General features: G+C 41.3%; 1 protein-coding gene across 3 annotated transcripts in view; it reads right to left on the bottom strand.

Moving 5' to 3' along the window:
• Nucleotides 1–19,421, bottom strand: part of Mcc (MCC regulator of WNT signaling pathway) — a 463,169-nt gene that overhangs the window by 136,178 nt on the left and 307,570 nt on the right. Inside the window, exon 1 of one of the 3 annotated variants that reach the window (XM_047556681.1) lies at nucleotides 6,887–7,010. The exons of the other annotated variants lie outside the window; for them this stretch is intronic. The gene's annotated coding sequence lies outside the window, so the exon portion shown is untranslated. Of the gene's footprint in view, nucleotides 1–6,886; nucleotides 7,011–19,421 lie in introns of those variants that run through there. 3 annotated transcript variants of the gene reach the window in all.

Genomic DNA, 19,421 nt, shown 5'->3' with positions numbered 1-19,421 from the left:
GAGAAGTAAAGGAATAAGCATTATAGATAAAAAATTAAAAAAGAAAAGAAAAATCAAATGGTCCCTTTGAAAGACTTCCCCTTGCATGACCATTCCCATACCCAATCATGTCAGCGCCTTCTTGCATTCTCTGCTGTAATGCCATCTGAGTGGCATGGCCAAACACACCCTCTGACCAGCACAGCCAAGCACACCAAGGAGCACTCATGTTTAGATAACTGGGTGGAGACAAGTTGTGGACTGAGAAACAGCCAGAGGCTGTTCTCAAAAAAGAATTATCTTATTCAGACTCAGTCAAATGCCCAGGTGCGGAGACAAGAGGGTTAATGTACAAGTTCAGAAATTCTATGTGGGTCACATTCTGTCCTTGGGGACACACAAGGGTGGGTTTATTAAAATGTGCCGACTTGTCCTCTTCCCTGCCAGCAGACACCTTTGAACTGCTGTGGGATGACCTGGGAGAAAAAGAGAAAGCTGTGCAACCAGGTACTCCTGTGTGAGTGTTTGAAGGGAACAATCAGAGGGCTGTCTAGAAAACAAAATGCCTCATTTCTTTAATAGTAGCTATTCAGGCAGCAAGAGGCAATTTAGAGACCGGCCAGTAAAGTGCACTGCTTGAGAGATCAGCATAAATGATATCATTTCTATTCTGCTCCAACTTTTATGCATTGCCCAACTTCACTTCAGTTAAATAAAGTATTTTCTTCTGAAGGCAGCAAGTACATGATACCTTGTTAGAGCTGCTATGATAGAATCAGATGGATAAACTGTACACAAGTAAATCCAATGCAAAATTCTTAGGATTTTTAGTAACATCCACAAAGGATTATTGTTCTGTTCTGTTTTGATTTTTGTTTTTCAGGACAAGATCATAGGCAGGTCTGCTCTTTGTGGACAGAAGTAATTAATGTGGTATCTTAAATTATTTTTTCTCTTTATAGCACATACTTCTTTTGAATGAGGACAAAGGAAAACAAGGGATGTAACTGGTTCCTTTATTCCTTTCATTTTGACATCTTTTTCAACAGACTTTATTTTTACCTCACAGCAGAATTATCCTTCTGTTGTAGAATTAGAATATACCAAGTTCCCATTTCTCAGGCAAGAAGCTGTATGATAAGAAAATTTCCTTCAAACTACATCTGTGCAAGTGGAGTGAAGCTTGAATGCTTTTTGTTTTTGTGTTTCTTATCCAGTACCTCAGGGTCCAGCCTCTGCCTATGCACATTTACCCATTTCCTTATCTGCTTTGTGGAAGCTAATATTTACCCTACCCACTTCCTAAGGAAACTAGTGGGGAAGGGATATTCATGTAAGCACCATGTGTTATAAGCACTGTAAAAAAGTTACATGACACAGTTCAAGTTTCTGACTGTATATGTAACTCCCTTTACCTGGCTCCTAAAATTAATCCCAAACATATTTTATTATGTTTGCCTTAAGTTATATACAGGGCAAGCAGGCAACTCTGGTGTGTGTCTTGCTTCCACAGAGGAGCCTTCAGGAATACTGATGTTTAAAAGACAAGACTTGGAATCCAAGGGCCAGACTGGGATATTGCCCGATTTGATTGCCAGGAATAACTTGAAGCTAATAGGAGTCTCCTAGAGAGGGTGTTTGGTTCTCATAGTAGATTTTCTGCATGCTGAACTGGGAGTCTGCTGAAGTGCTGTGTACAAGTGTCCCAGATGCTTTGGCTTTACAAGTGTTGAATGTACTTCTGAACCATCTCTGTTTTACAGGGGTGTTGAGCCATGTCCTGGACATTCACTTAGATATCTGCACTCAGCATAAAACATCTCATCATAACTACCTACACCCACAAGGATGTTCCTGAGACAAGTTGTGCAGATCATAATTACAGCATGGTACAAGATAATTTCCCATCAGACAGGGAGTCATTCTCTTGAATCTAAAGACTAAAGGAAGAAGCATAGAAAATAGAGCTGCTTCATCACTCTGGTACTGATTAGCTTGCATCTTTGCGCCAAAATGTATTAAGCTTCAGTCTGGCAATTAGTTGACAAGGGCAAAAATGCTAAGACAAGCAGAAGGTGGAAAACTCTTTAACCCAGAAAATGTAATTGGTGGCTCTATGTCATGTATCATTTCACAGGTGCGTTATTAGGCAGCCCCCAGGACCAGATGCAACTGTGGCAAAGGAACTCTCCAGAAGTTATGGGGTTTCTAAGCATAGAGAGCTTAAAAGACATCTAACTTATCTCACCAGGAAGTCCTGGAACTTACTGGTAACTGACTCTGTTGCAGAAACCCCTGAGGAAAGCCCCCCTCCCCCACCTTGTCCCCATGATCAGTCTGCCATGGTTTTTGTCCACTCATCAGTTCAAAGTTTTGATCTAGAAAAAGACAAACAGACCGCTGTTCAAACATTGACTGACGGACTTCAGGTGCTTGCAAAAGAGAACAAACAATATAGGGGAAAGATTCTGTATGAGAATACATAGGACACTTTCTCCAACTCGAGGAATGAGACACACACACACACACACACACACACAAACACACACCAATAGGCAGTTTATACCAAGGGAACATAACTCATACAAAACAAACACCTGACTTAATACTAACCAAGTTGCACTTCATCATTTGAGACAGAACTGCTCAGAGCTGACAGGCAAGACTTCTGTCCATATGACCACAAAACAATGCAAGTAAGCATCTCAGCATTCAAACTGACCTTGTTATTTAGCAGTCTAGGCACGGGTTTGGACTTGGATACAGAATATGCTTCATTTTCTCTTTATACTATATGTGGTTAGCCTCAAGTGGCTGTTTCTTCTAGCTCATAGTGGAGAAGTCTTTGTCATGTACATCTCTTCCCCTTCTCGTTAACCTCATCTGACTAAAAAGGTGTGAGATTGTTCCTTCCCTCTCTTTTTGAAACTGACATAACCCAGAATAAACCAGGCTACAAGAACCAAGATCCCACCCATGGTCAAATGTTCATCTTAACACAATCGCTTATATGTTATTAAATGTGCAATAAATTTTTCCTTGTTGTGTAATAATGCAGTAAAGAACTGTCAAATTCCTGGAAATGAAATTATCTGGTCAAAGCTTCTGTGAAACTGCCTGCCTTAAAAGCTATTATAATATATACTTCTGCCAGCTGTCTTTATTTCACTTAAGCCCCAACAAGTCCAGTTATATCATTTAAATACTTTTGCCAATATGAGTCCAAAATGACATTTAGGTTTCACTTTCTTGATTACTTGAGGTTAAATATTTTTTGCAAATATACTGGACATGTGGATTTATTTTTTAATTACTTGTTCATGTTCTTTGCCCATTTTGACAGGTTGTTGATTTTTCAGCATTTGGTGTGTATTAGACATATTAACCTCTCACCGTATATATTGCAAATAGTCTTTCCAAATTGGTTATTCATCTTTTAATCTACATAGTATTCTTGACATCTATATTTCATATTTTTATGTTGTCTGCATAAAGTTTTCCCTCTGCTTTTTGTTTAGAAAGTTCTTCTCTGCTTCACTCAGATCACAGAGTTACCTACATGTTCTTCAGTGTGATTTAAAAAAAAAAATGTGTTCACTTTTTATACTTTTAATTTATCTAATTTCATTACATACATAAATTATAAATCAACTTGGTTGTTTTTATTTTTAATGTTTGTCCTAGTACCACTGAATAATTATAGCTAAATACTTTAAAATATTACTTTAAATGATGGCATTGTAATGTTTAATGTTGTATCATTTAAAATCTCACTTTTATATTCCAAAAAATATTATTTTAGTTCTTTGTTTCTTCTTCCAGATAAACAAAGTCACCATGAACGTTCTTCTTAATCCTTTAAGGATTTGGATCAGAACATCACTATACTTCCATTCTCCCCCAAGTCAAAGTAGTCATGGGTAAGACTGAATCCCAAGTAATACATATCACTGACATTCCATTTACCAATTGTCACTTTCTATAATGAGGCACTTCTTAATGTAGAAGTAAATTCTTAAGGACAAACATTGTGTCCATTTTGCTTCTTAGAATATTCTGTTCCTAGCAGCTCCTACAGAGTATAAGATATTGAATGAATGTTGCAAAATGATTGAAATCAAAGTGACCTTGAACATTCGTCCCAAATATCTTGTTTAGTATCTCTAACCCAAATTAGCTAACACAGCACTGTAACCCTGAATGCACTCAGTTTGTATAAACTGAGGTGTAAGAATGCTACAGGGATTTACAGTCCACTGCATCCAACTGACTAATGGCATCACCAACTCCAACTTCCCAAATGTCTGCAACAGCAACACAGGGCAAAAGAAGGCAGAGTGTAACAGTGGAGTAGAGCAATATGAAGCATTAATTAAGAAGCACAAAGTTAACAGCAGGAATAAATGCTTGAGAACTACAGAAGCATGTCCAGAGTGAAGTACACCATCACCATAGAGGAGCAGAGAGATCCATAAGCTGCTTTAAAAAGTCCTAGACTCAATGCTAAGAGAAAGCAACAGCTCAGTGTAAGGGTGGGTTGAGACAGAAACATCCTGGGTCAAAAAGCTGGCCAGAACCAACATTCCTGACCTTCTTCCCAGCTCCCTGCTAGAAAAACTCAGCAGATAAAATCCAGCCCACTGGTGGAGACTGCAAGGGATTATGGTAGACTGTGTTCACCTGCATTATTTGACACCAAAAGAACCCACCCTTCTTTTAACCTACAAATTTACTGGTTTTAATATATTTACAAAGGTATTTATCACAGCCCTGTGGTAATGACAATCAAACTAAAAAATTAAACACACCAATGCTCATCTACAAGAGACTGAGTGAATAAGCTGGTATGTCTACATTTTGCAATTGTGAAGAAAAATGGGACTTACAGCAGATCTGGGAGAGAAAATCATGACATATTGTTAGGCCTTTTAAAAGTGAAGCTGAGGATATGTACAGTCTGATCTCATTTTTATAAATGCTCATCACACATATAAATATTTATGTAGTTTGTATGTGCTCAGGTTGGTATTGAAGAACAAACACCATGTTCTTATTAACTCCAGTTAAGAGGGAGATGGAAACTAACGGGGAAAGGGACTTTACCTAAGATGGCATGTCCCTGGTACACTTCCATGGTGTTCAACTTGTTACAATGGACATGCATAGCTTCTGTGTCTTGAAAGTAAAGGCTAATAAATTATTACCCTTGAAAACAAATAGACGTGTCAACAAATTTTGTAAAATGGATATTAACAATGCAAATGTAAAATTATCTCAGAATTATCAAGTGTAGGAACAAACAAAATAATGAACCCCATTAGGACATACTTGAGACAGTCAAGCTTTGATGACTCAAAGCTGAAGAGAGGTACTACAATTAGTTTTCCTTTGATTTCAGGGACTTATTTATTCTGCTTATTTCAAGGCAGAGCTAATAGACCAAATCGTTTTGAAAGGTCCTAAATGGTTCTCAACATTTGGGTATATTCCAGGAAGACTAAGTTAATTTAGCTATTCACAGAGTGGCATGTTTGACAGGGGAAATGTAAATTAGATCACTGTAGTTGGTGTTCGATTAGCCACTCAAACTGGAGGGGAAGCATTGACAGAGATAATGCCACAGGGGCTACAATTCATTGAACTTTTGAAAGCCGTATTAGACTTGCTCGGGAACATATTTAGGAGGTCGTGTGAGATTTATACGAGATTTCAGGTCTGCTGTGGCATACCCCAGGAGATTAATTAAAGACCAACCAGATGATATTCCTGATAATATACTTTAAAATATATTCAACTGTAAGGAAAGGATAAAAATCATTCCCAACCATAACTGGGTCTTAAGATAAATTTAGTGTGTGATTAGCATGGGTCTAGATTAAAAAGAAAGTTGAAAACCAGTACCCTAAACAGTCCCTTCTTTCCTGCCCCGAATCCTCTACCTCCTACTCCAACCAGCAGGATAAAAACCACTTTCTCGTAAGTCTGCATAGCCACATCCTGTGCAGATTTCCAAGGAGCTGATATTGGCATTAATTGTTTTTTTAAAAAGTCAAGTTTAAGTATCCATTAGAAAATTCAAGAGATAATTCTCTTTTTATTTCCCTCTCTCTCTCAGCAAGGTGTTTGTTATAATGCATAAGTAACTTTGCCTTTAGATCTCTGAAAGAGTTCCAAAATACATATTGTTTGTACATTAAAATACAACATAAGAACAAAGTGGGACTGGGAATATAGCTCAGTTGGAAGAGTGCTTGCCTAGCATGCACAAGGCCCTGGGTTCAATCCCCAGCACCACGAAAAAAAAAAAGAACAGAGAGGATCGCAGTGATAGAACCACAATGCTGAGAGGAGACTGAGCGTTGCATTAACAGTCCAGCACTGGCAGCTGACATTCGTAGGTACAGGGAGGACTGTGCCCCGAGAACAACAGCTAGTCAATCCTCAGATTGAAAAAGTTCCTTCTTTCTTCTATGCAGCCAGCACTTGGGAATGCAGAGGCTATTGTTGCTAGCAGAATGCTCAGGGGAAAAGTTTACTATTTAAGCTCTGCATGTTCCTCAACACAGGAATAATTCCAAATTCCATGGGTGACAGGTCCCTTGTGCTCCAGGCCTGTGTGACGAGCTGTCTACCAGGCCTCTGTACCCAAATGGACAAACTCAACATACCCCAAATCAACTCACCTACTTCCCTTGAAAGCCACCCCACCCCACGCATCCACCATGCTGTCCTGTCATCCAGTTCAACCACATGAGCGAATGAGGGCCAAGAGCCAGGTTCTACAGGACCACTGGCCTAAACCAGAGACTCAGGTATCCTTTATGAATTCTTCGCCCACTTCCTCTATCAATTTGTCCCCTCTCTGCATGCCTTCTATCACCATTCCAGCCCAGGCACCACAGCTCACCTGGATCACACAAGAGTAGTTTTTAACTGGTTTCGTGCCTAGAGTCTTCCCTCTAACCTGTTCTCCAAAGCCACGGTGAACACTGAAGTGCAGTTCTGTCTCTCTCTCTCTCTCTCTTGCTAAACAGAAATATAAACAAACGACCTCCACCTTCCACTAGCTGCCCTTCCCCTCAGGTAGAGTCCAAATTCTTCACTGTGACCTGTGAACAGCCTCCCTTCCTGTCCCCACGCTGTCTTCAGTAGACCTCCAGAAAGACCTCCTGAACCCTGGTGGGCACCCCTGCCATCAGAGCACTGTGCCACCTGGAGGCCTAGTTTCCTGGGCCCCTTCACTAAGTCTGAAACTGAGGACTGGCATTGTGTCTGGCTGGTTTACAACACCCAGCCCTGTGCCTGGCGCCTGGCAGGGACTGAATAAATACCTGTTAAAGAGGAACATTGATCACTTTCTCTGCAGTGGGAACTATGGAGAAGTTAAACCAGGCATTAGAGGTCACTGTGGAATTTACACAACATGGACTTCCAGCAACGGTTAGGAAACCAGTCCACCAAATCTCCGAGGCATATAAGGTCAGAAAACCTACAGCTAGATGGTCAGGCAATGATCTCAGTCACAAGATCTGAAAACAAAAGGGAGCGTGGAAAGCAATTCTGCTTACAACTATAAAAAATGTTAACATTAAGTACATTTTACTACTCAGACCACATTATGTGAAGAAATTATAACCCCCACCAAAAATCGTATCAGCTATTAGATTTCTCCATGGTTCTTTCAATTTTTTATCTGTATGTTTGAATTTTTTTAAAACGTTATAATCACAGCTTACATATATTGCTAATATATTTTAAATAGACTTTCCCAATTGGGTACACTGTTTTCATATTTGTAGTCTTAATCATTGAGTAATGCAATCAAACACTACTGTTTCCTTAATCACATTTAGGTAGTTTCTAATCTTCAATGATTTAAAATACTGTAACATATTTAAAAAATGCTTTCCTTATGTTTCAAATTAGAGCATTTTTTTTCTCCTTATCTTGGAAGATTATTTCACCATGTGAAAGAACTTGAAAGAACACATATTGGGGACACTGTCCACATGAACAATGCTCAAAAGCATAAGAATGGTCCAAAGTAGGGCTTGCCTGTCCACATGCCTGAAAGACAAAGAGGAATGAGCAAGGAAGGAGACCGAGTGGCAAGGGGGCAGACTGGCTGAGATGGAGCATGGACAGACAAGGAGCAGGTGCAGTGAGCTCCTGGAAGATACAGGAAAAGCACTTTGGAGTGGCTCTTGGTTCTCGGTTAACTAAGCCCCACCCTTCAGCTGCCCCTTCAGAAAGACATGCGACAGACAGATGGACAGTCTCATTATCTCTGAAGGTACAGCAGCTTTTCCAGCAAGGATGGCTAGATGTCGAATTTAAATGTAAAAGACATGGTGGGCAGCAGAGGACTTTGACCTTTTCCCCATAATTGGGGAACCAGAGGACAAGAGAAAATAAGGGGAGAAGGAACTTCCAGGGCAGAATATTTATTTAGGAGGGATACTTTGGGGAGCACATCTGAAGGAATAGTAGGTTCTCAGCCCATACTCCTGAGATAAGTGGTCACTCAGTCACTTGTCCCTTCTGGTCCCCAAACCTGGCCCCTGCAGTGACAGCTACACTTCTGCCAACAGCCGGGTTCCTCCCTCAGGAGCTTCCTATAATTAAAATTTGACTCAGCCCTTATGTAAATATTGTTTCCCGCTCTACTCTCTTCTGACACTGTTGTGCTAACCTCAACGATTTTCTCATCCTACTTCCACTGTCAAAGAATAATAAAATCCTCCTAGATGTCTCATTCTTAATTAATATGCTCTATTTTCTTTTCTTCCTACCCTATAGCAAGGATCCAGCTCTAATGGAAGGCAAAGGAGATCTGCAGTCTTCCTACAAACAGAGCTGTACTCTCAAGTGGCTACAGTCACTTCTATCTACTCCATTTATTTCATAAAAGTCTTGTAGCAATATTTATACATCCTCTAAGAAGCCAGGTTACTGTTAAGCCTTGAATTCCGCAGAGTCTAAACATAAGAGGAAGACAAAATGGTCAACAAGTCATGCTTTACTACTTAAAACACTATCCATCTAGCTCATGCCCCATCCCCCAAGGCCACACTTCTTCCATGCCTCATTCAATACCCTACAGAGACCCTTTAGGAATACAATCTGTGCTTTCAGCAGTAACTGACATCCCTGTAAATCCATGTAATTTTCAGAAAATAAATCCAGTGCTCTCTGCTGCCCATACAGTCACATTAATCTTACGAGCAGTACCAGAGAAGGCCCTCCCCCTCCTTTCCCTCCATCTGCTTTAAGTAGGGCAAGTGTTTTACTCATGTTAATTGTTCTGACAGATGAGGATCAACACGGCTTTAATCCATTTGCAGCCTGGCACAGGGAACATTTGTCTTCTCAGATGCTGTTACAGGCAAGTACTCTGGCGGCTGGTAACAGGAGAGCTACTTCAAACAGCACTCAGTACTCTAAGGGACTAGCTCTCCTTTCTTTACAGAGGGAACTCAAGGGAAATTCTGCCCCAAACTGGCTCAAGGCTTTTTGGTTGCCACTGTGGCTGTTTTGAGCTTTTAAAAACAGTAAATAGCAGGATTTTACTAAGTTAAGTTGTACTGGGCCATGTATATGGTAGGGCCTATGATCCCAGCTACTTGGGAGACTGAAGCAAGAGAATCACAAGTCCGAGGCTAGTTAGGGCAACTCAGCAAGATCCTGTCTCAAAATAAAAATTTTTTAAAAGGACTGGGGATGTGGCTCAGTGGTAGAGGACCCCTGGGTTTAATCCCCAGTACTGTAAAGAAATAAAGAAAAAGAAAAGACACACTGAATCTATTTCTATTGACTTTCTTTAAAAGTGTTAGAGTCTTCTCATTTACCAATTAATCATATACAAGTTCTCTAAAAGATAAACAGATACACCCAAATACTATGAACTTCAACTGCCCAACTAGGAACAGTGTCCACTTTGCAAGAATATACCTATCATTTCTTTGTAATTTACACTGGGAAGCATCAGGTCAATACCTGCCAGTGTGAACAAAGGCCTGGGCCTTAGACATTGGCATACCTGGGTTCAAATCCCGCCTCCTCCATTTTTACCTCTATGGGCAGAAGCCGTGAGTATTTAAGTGTCAAATGATTCAGTATATTCAACACTCAGCCCAGGCACATCCCTAACCAAGGGCTCTGGGGGTAACTACTGTTATAGATACCTAAGCCTTGGTTTTTAATCACCCAAAAACATGAAATAATGTGTTCAAAATCCTCTGCAGATTTTCATTCACATCCTAGAAGTACAAAGAAGACTTCTATACAGAATGAATACAGTAGACTGACACCTCCCCAAGCCATCCCACTTTTAGGAGATGGATAGAGCTCTTCACCCTGTCCCCCTGAATAGTATTTCTTCAGTAGCACCTGGACTCCTCTGACCCTCTCTATCATTCCTCCCCCATGAGGTTTGGAATTTGCCATTTTCTTTTTCCTAATCTCTGTCTTATTTCTATTTCCTCCTCAATTCCATCTTCAGTCTCCCATGCTTTCAATTTAATAACCTTATACATTTCAAGTTTTCAGTGCAGTGCTTCCAGCTCAGCAATCTAATGAAGAAAAATAAATATGGGATAACTCAGATTTGTGGAATATATTGCAAAGAGAACCCGGCTGCAAAACTCACTCATTAGCTCTCATAGGCTTTGAAGACTACTTTTCCTTCTCACACCTCTGCTTTCAACCCTGTTCAGGCTACTTTGGTGAACAGAGAGTAGATGGACAGAGGAATATTCTTCTAGTTTTTGAGCTCTTTTCTTCTTCAACTTTCAGATATGAGGATGGTCCACAATCAGCTACTAGATCAGAATGACTATTACTGACAAGAGAAAGACTTACATTATAATGCAAGCCCTTCTTGCCCCAAACAAAATATACACTTGTGTATATGTCTGGATTCCAATAGTGTAAAAAAGATCAAAATCATTGTCTTCTATACGATGAAAAATAATAAAATATTAATGGTAAGTATATTTGGATATGGAATTTTAGGTGATTTTTATTTTAGTATTTTTTCTGAATTTCGAAATTTTACATGATGATTATGAATTACATTTTAATGAGAAAACAAAATAAGTGATAATTACAAAATATCTTTTATGTCCTCCTTATCCCCACTCCACATTCTACATCAAAAGTCATTGCTTATACTGCTTACCATTTAATCTGAAATCATCCAGATAGCCACCTCTGATTTTGGAGAGCAAAAGTTTTGACTTGCCAAATTGATTAAATGGTATTAATGCTACAGTGCCCTAGAAACCTACCTTCTCATATTGAAACCAATAAGTCTTTTACATGACCTGATGACACTCATTAAAGACAATTTGGAGTAAACCCCTGAAAGCAGATGATTTACACAATTCCTGAAGATGAGTTTTGATGGGAACCTTTGATTCTCAAGCAGTGTTCCTGGTTCTGCTGTTAAAAGACCATGCCCAGACTGCCCCGGCCCCTTTAAGACCATAATAGGCAAATTTTAGAATGGCACTATTTGTCAGAACACAGGATCAGCCTTGAAATGTCCTGATTACAATTTAGAAATGGATTCTGGGGAGCTACACTTTCACTGGCACTCACAGAAGATTGGCTAGACTGTTCTGTTGTTTATAATCACCGAGGTCAAAATTTCAGAAAAATAAAAGATACCATATATGAACTCTAAAGACACATCTAAACTGATAGCATTCAATGAAAATACCTTGCACCTGTACTATAAAATGGAATATAAATTAAAGAAAATGCACAGTAGCCTTGGCCATATTCCGTCTGTGCATTTACTGTCAGCAGACATGGTCACAGAATGAGAAAACCAGCCCCTGGAGCAGATGAGGCAATAGCATGTAGGTGAATGGAAATAGTAACAGTCTACAAATGTGAAGCACCAGGTTGATGGTATTAATCATAAAAGGCAAACCAACATGAAGAAGAATCCATTTGGACAGTTCCCTTCCTTAGATGTAAAAGCTACACTCCCCAAACCAAAGCAGTGTAAAAAAAGAAAATGGGAAGACAAAAGAACAAGTTTCCAAACACTGCTGAAGGATGAGGAAGTCTGTTACCTGTGACTGCAGCCCACTGAAAACCCCGAGTTCCTTCCCTGTCAGAGGCAGCAGGTGTTTACAGCAGTCACACGGGAATGGTGCTCTCTCCCTGTGGCCCGTGTTCCCTCTCAGTTGTGTCATCTGCTCATCAGTCTCATCTGCCCTTTCCTTACTTCTGCGCTAACTGGCAGAGACACACCATGCTATCAGCTCAGCAGGCTCTGCTGTAAGCTTCCTTGTGTTTGCATAAGATGAAGCCACAGCTCTCTTCTTTATGTGGGTTATTCCTTACCTGCTAATTTAGTATTTACATTAGGTGTGTTCTCCCACCCCAACTCAGATATTTTTTAAAAATTTTTTGATTTTTTTAAATTAGTTATATATGACAGTAGAATGAACTTTGATATATCATATATAAAGAAGTAAAATTTCTCATTCTTCTGGTTATACATGATGTAGAATACCACCAGTCATACAGTTATACATGTACATGGGGTAATAATGTCTGATTCATTCCACTATTCTTCCTGCTCCCAATACCCCCTCTTCACTCCCCTCTACCTAATCTAAAGTAACTCCATTCTTCCCTAGCCCCCACCTCCTTTCATTGTGAATTAGCATCTGCATATCAGAGAAAACATTCAGCTTTTGGTTTTTTGGGATTGGCTAATTTCACTTAGCATGATATTCTCCAGTTCCATCCATTTGTTAACAAATGCCATCATTTCATTCTTCTTTAAGGCTGAGTAATATTCCATCATACATATATACCACATTTTTTTTTAAACAATTCATCTGCTGAAAGGCACCTAGGTTGGTTCCATAGTATGACTACTGTGAATTGAGCTACTATAAACATTGATGTGGCTGCATCACTATAGTATGGTGATTTTACGTCCTTTGGGAAATGCTTTTAAGAAGGTTTTTATAGGCAAGAAGAGCTGAAGTGCATTCCACAGGTTGTACAGTCTCTTCATCCAGTGCTCACCAGATGGCCTCCACACTTTCCTCTTCCATTAAAGCACTCAAGCCAGACCCGGTGCTACAGGGCAATTAGGCACACACCCGTTTGCTAGTTAGATGGCAAAGACTCATTCAAAATACATGTATTAGGTATCTATCATGGGCCAGGTATTCTGTTATATATGGAAGTGAAAGATTAAGACTCTCTTCTACATTCAAAAGGCAACACCGTCAAAGCTACAGAAACTACTCACATGTGCCCGCCCCTTCCACTATACAACAGCATCACAGCAAGTTTGTATTTACATGCTTGTCTGTCTCCATACCCAATGCTGAGCTCCTAGATCTACCTATCTCCAGTTCCTATGGCAAGACTTGGCACACAGTCAGCACTCAACACATGCTTGTTGGAGGAGGAACTGGCCACCAAGAAGGCAGAAATGTATATCCAACAATCATAGGAGGCTCATGAAAAGGACTCAGGGGTCTCAGTAATGACCACAGACAGCATAGGAAAGATCAAAGCATTTTGCACCAGAGGCCACATCAGAAGATTTTCCTGGAGAGCGGGCATTTGAGTTGAATCTGGAAGTAGGGTTTCAACAGGTAGGAAGAACGTGGGATGGAAAAGGGTGTCTTCTTAAAGCAGCTTCACTACATTTCAACTTTTTCAATTATTTTGGATCTATCTGTTCTTCTTTTAGGTACCAGGCCAGAGAAAAATCTATCCAATTACTCTTAAGAACAATCTTTCCTAGGTCAGAAGGAAACTATAACCAGTGAGTGATAAGGGTCAGACTTCTCTGTGTTGTCTGCTTTGTGATTTGGAGTTGAGGTGTACCCCCAAAGTTCCTGTGCTAATTCAGGAATGGTTGTGGGGGAAATGATTGGATTTTGAGAGGTGCAGCCTAGTTGGTTCATCCTAGATTAAATGGACTGACTTGGTGGTACCTGTAGGCAGGTGGGGTTTGACTGGAGGAGGTGGGCCACTGGGGGCATGGCCTGGAAGGGCACATCTTCCTTGAGGCCCCATCCTCCTTCACTGCATTTGCGGGCTGCCATGAGGTGAGCACCTTTTCTCCATCATGATGTTCTGCCTCATCTTGGGCCCAGAGCAATGGATTTGGCCACCTGTGGGCTGAGACCTCTGAAACTGTGAGCCCCAAATAAACTTCTCCTCCTTTAAGTTCTTCTTGTGGGGTATTTTGGTCAGAGTGAGGCAGAGCTAAGATAGGCTGTAAAGATTTGGGAAGAGAAGTGGGATTAAGAGGAGTGTGTGTTCCCTTCCACAGGCCTGCCGCCTTCTTCCTGCTGTCCTAGCCCCCATCTGTCTTTGTAGTTCCCTCCTCTTCTGTCAGCTGTGCAAGCTGAAACCCATAGAAGTTAGAGAAATTGTCCAAAATCACAAAGCTAATAAGTAGAATAAATATCTGATGCCAAAATTCGTTTGTACCCCCTCCAAAGCTCATTAGAGGAGACAGCTGGCATTTCATTTTTGGAGTGATCTTCAAAAGAACTGTAATCTAATAACGTTAGAATCTGCTTTTGTAAGACTTTTTTTTTTTTTTTTTTTTACTTATTAGCAGCATATATTTGTTGAGATGGATTTGAATAATATTGATATCTCTGGCAGAATACAATGGGATCATTCAGGTTCTTAACCCAAAGTTTTTTCTACTAAAGATCATCCAAAAAAAAAAAAGCTACAATATCAGCTTCTAATTCTTTGCCATCTACCTTCCCACCCTACCACCTTATGAACTGGTTTTCTTTAAGAGGTAAGTGTGACTTATTTTGTTGGTTTGTTTGGACAGGTTGAAAAGATGCTGAAAGAAAAAATTGACCAATCTGTACAACTTCGTTTTGCCGACCTGTGAAATAGCACATACTTTGATAACCATTCATCTTCTATAATCCTATAGAAAGAGATCAACAGGCTTTTTATTAAATATATCACAGGAAGAGATGGACAGGAATAAGACAAAAGAGTAGGTCTGAAAATGTAGAAGACAATTTCTAGGTTAAATCCTTAGATTCCACTGATAGATTAAGGTGTATGAGACAGCTGACAACTTTAACTTCACATGTCCAGTTTCAGAAGTACCTCTCATTGAAACAGACAGGCAGACAACCTTGGCTTCATACAAAGGACTCAATGACATACATAGTAGTGACAGGAACAAAGGAAAGGTTTCTCTGAGAACCTCTATTTCACTGCAAGCCCAAACCTCACTTCCTTTACCTTTTAACTGGAAGGGATAACACAGGAAGAGAACCAAAGTGCCCAGGGGAGCCAGGAGAATCTACTGCGAATGCACAGTCACACAAACTGCATGGACAGTGGTCTAAAAATGCAGAACAAAACAGCGGTGGGTGACCCCACATGTACACAGCCTGCCCACAGTGGTTGAAAACATCACTGTTATGTGGAGAGAGTGAGTTTAAGGGCAAGGTTCATACCAGTCTGGATCCTGACTGTCTAGTCTCTCTCCAGGATGAGGCCATCAGGGAAGCCATGGGAAGGAAGAGTGGCCATGTGACAGGGAACAGGCTTACTCTAGAAGTCCTCGAGGGAACAGTTCTATGGACCTGAGCACCCTGAAGATGAATACGTGGCTCTAACCAGCAAAGGGACATCCATGTCCTCCCTGTATTCACATACTTAGATCCTAAGAAAGGTCCCCGTGCAGGGGCCATCTACCTTTGATATTCTATAGAACCCAGTTACACAATCCTAAAACCTCTTGGACACATGATCTCTCAACCCATAGAAGATTAGAAGCAGTAAATTAAAAGGCTAGAAACAGCTACCCAGTTATCAGTGAGAACTGACAGCTGACCAAGAGGTAAGAAAGAGAATCATTATTTTTAAGACAAACATATTTAAAAACTCAGCATCAGTCTGGGAGCGCTGAGAGGAACTAACGGCTTTCCCAACTTCAATCACTCCTGAGTCACTGCCATCCCCAAGCACGCCAAAATAATTTATTACAAGTGGAGGAGAGAAATATGGCTTGGAAGCAGGACATATAAAAGAGATTTAGGAATTCTAGTTCACACTAAGTTCATTGTGAATTAAGTGTACCATGGCTGTCCAAGGGCTCTGCCGCCACAGGGTCTGTCCTGCAGAGTTACAGAGAGCTTGAGGACTTCAAAGGAGGAGGTCACTCCTCACCTTGTACTGGGCAGATTAGTTCACTTCTGGGCTCCTTATTTTGAGAAGGAAGCAAATAAGGGAGAATTCAGATGAAAGCCACCAGAACTGGAGGTGAAAAAGGGGAACGGGAGAAATTTTTTTTTTTTTTCCTGAAGTGGAGGGATAGTGGCAGTGGATGACAACGCATAATCTCAACATATAGAACTGATCTGGAACTGCAACTGCTGCCAAGGGTGTCCCTGCAGGAACCTGCAGGAGTCCTGGACTAAGGATTCCCAGGGTATCCTTACACACACCTGTGCCACAGGCAGCAGGTTTTTGCAGCTGTTCCTAGGGCTCTGACCACATGCATATGGTATCCCTGGTTCAGTCTCTGCAGTTTTGCCTCTTCTTCAGTTCTGCTTCTCAAAACAGGGAAACCCCGTGTGGGTGACAGGGTATGTGCTAGCAAGCTGCTCACCAAACCAGGCACAGGAGACTACAGATGTATTTTGGTTTGCACAATCTCCCTTCCCATGCACTCACTGGAATCTGTTGTAAGTATGAATGGGTTTCACATAAAATTACATTTCCAAACTTCTTTAAATAACCTGAACTCTGTTGGTCCAAGGCCTGCATCAGGCCTGGTGACAAGGAACTAGGAAGGAAGGCAGCTTCCTCCTTTGGCCAAAGGCCTCCACAATTAACATCTTGTCCTTCCAAACAGAAACAAAACCTATTCCAGCTATTTAACCTGCCCTGCCTGGCATTTGAGCATTATGCCCTAGAGCCATACCTTTACTTGATATAAATCTAACTTTTGAAAAATTTATATTTACAACCAACATAGATTAGAGAACAAAGCAAAATATTTGTGTGCTTCTCAGAGAAAATACCTATTAGTCCTGGGATGTTGAAAAATGTCCAGCTTATGAAACCTTTCTAGGGTCACCAGGGGTTTTGCGCTGCTTTTAGAGAATGTGGAAGTTGCTTTATTTTAGGGCAACAGTCTCAACCAAGGGTGATTTTGTTCCTCGGAGACATTTTTCATTTTCACAATGGGAGGAAGTGGGGTGGGGTTGGGGAACTTCTGGCATCCACTGGGTTGTGTCCAGGGAAGTTGCTGAACACCTTTGAGGGGGTTCAGGACAGTCCTTTGACAAAGAGTCCTCCAGCAGAAAATGCCTTAGGTGAGTGTTCAGGAATCACTGGCTTAATGATATAGGGCCTGGTCCCGCCATGCTGAGGATGGAACGCAGCAGCACTGTACCATTGAGCTACAGTCCCATCATCTTCCACATTTTTTTGAGAGAGGGTCTTGCCAAGTTGCCCAGGCTGGCCTTGAACTTGCAATCCTCCTGCCTCAGCCTCCATAGCAGCTGAGATCACAGGAGTGAGCTACTGTGCCCAGGAAGATAAAGCACCCTTAAGGCTCCCTAACATCTGGCCCCCACCAGCCATTCCAAATTCATCTCAGCTTTCATCCCCTGCACTTCCCACTCCATTCTTCATCTGCCCCATCACTACCAATCTTTCTTCCATCCTTCATGCACATTTGGCCTGCAAGTATTAGTGCCACACCTGCAGGTTTTAATGCCACACCCTCTGTCCGTACATTTTTTTTTGGTACCAGGGATTAAACCCAGGGGCATGTAATCACAGAATCATATCCCCAGTCCTCCTCCACCTCTTTTTCTTTTTTTTTTTTTTAATTTACAGACAGGGTCTTGCTCAGTTACTCAGGGCCTCACTAAGTTGCTGAGGCTGGCTTGGAACTCATAATCCTCCAGCCTCAGCCTCCTAAACCGCTGGGATTACAGGTGTGCACCACCATACTTGGCTCGCCATCCCTACTTATCTTTTAATGTCACCCTCAATGTTACCTGCTCCTGACTCCTAGTTCTCCTTGCCAAAGTTAGATGGCCTCTTTCTGTGTGCTTGTATTTTAAAACAAACAAAACAAAAACCCCACCATGCAAGTGGGAACTTTGCTGTGTGTTGTTTGGTCTTATTTGAACCATCTCATTTAGTTCTCAGTGTTGCTGCATGACAGAGAGCCCACAAGGAGGAAGTCACTCCATCACTGGGTTGGTGGAAAGCGAGGGCACACCAGGACTGGAATTTCTTTACCACCTCTCTCATTAGCTCTGCAATCCCGGGCAAGTTTCCTCAGTTTCTTGTTAAGAGAACGGGGATAATGGTGCCTTCAGTTCATTGGTTTGTTGTGAGGCTCAAAGGACCCCCAGGAGATTTCAGGGCTAAGCTGAGGAAGGCCTTCATGCTCTGGGCTCCTGAACTTTCTTCGACTGTAACAAAACACACTAACAAGCAGGGTACAGTGGTGCACACCTGTAATTCCAGTAACCTAGGAGGCTAAGGCAGGAAGATCACAAGTTCGAGACCAGTCACAGCAACTTAGTAAGACTCTGCCTAGAAAAAAAAAAAAAAAAAAAAAAAAGAGTTGGGGATGTAGTTCAGGGGTAAAATGCTCCTGGGTTCAATCTCCAGCCCTCCTTAACCTACCAAAAAAGCACACTAACAAAAGCAACATGTGCATCCATGCCACAAACATAAAAACCAAATGGGCTCTATTCCAAAGAGGTACATTCTCACAAGTGTGAGCCACACAGGTTTAGAAAGAACCCACATGACAAACCAGGCTTTTCAGTTTTATAGCATACTCCAAACAAATTGAAGGACAAAGACATAACAACAGGAACATCAAAAAATCTGGTTTGTGGCCCTGCTCCAGCGGGATCCCATTATAATTCTTGAGGCAGGAAAGTAGGAGCAAGTACACCAGGCCACAAATGAGCCTCTCTCACTCTCAGAGCTTTGGAAAGGGGATGTGAAAAGGGCTATGCATTATTTAGAGAAAAGGAGGCAGGGAGCACAAAAGAGAAATGAAATAACAAATAGAGCCCACATCAGGGCCACCTGTCCACGTCCCATGCCAGCCTTGTGGAGCCTTGGACACCACCCTTTCCATCACATGTTCATCGTGGCCATGGCTGGATGTTGTCCGGCTTCACGAGAAGACACGAGCTGGCTGACAAACTAAATTCTTCTCATTGTTTACCAAAAAAGAGGCAAGAAAGGTTCTAATTATTCCAGCACCATCCTGAAACAGGTAAAGAAGAAACAGAATTGTATGTTCTATCAGTGAATATGACACAGTCAGAATTTACTGATTCAAAGGATGGCCACCGAGACTGCAGGGATGGGGGGGCAGTGTTTACATTATTTAATAAGTAAATTTGACCAAGAAGCTGAAGGCT

This window comes from Sciurus carolinensis, chromosome 6, assembly GCF_902686445.1.
Source record: "Sciurus carolinensis chromosome 6, mSciCar1.2, whole genome shotgun sequence".
Classification (NCBI taxonomy): Eukaryota; Metazoa; Chordata; class Mammalia; order Rodentia; family Sciuridae; genus Sciurus; species Sciurus carolinensis.
Note: the sequence above shows the minus strand (reverse complement) of the source record. Positions and strands in the feature narration are given on the sequence as shown.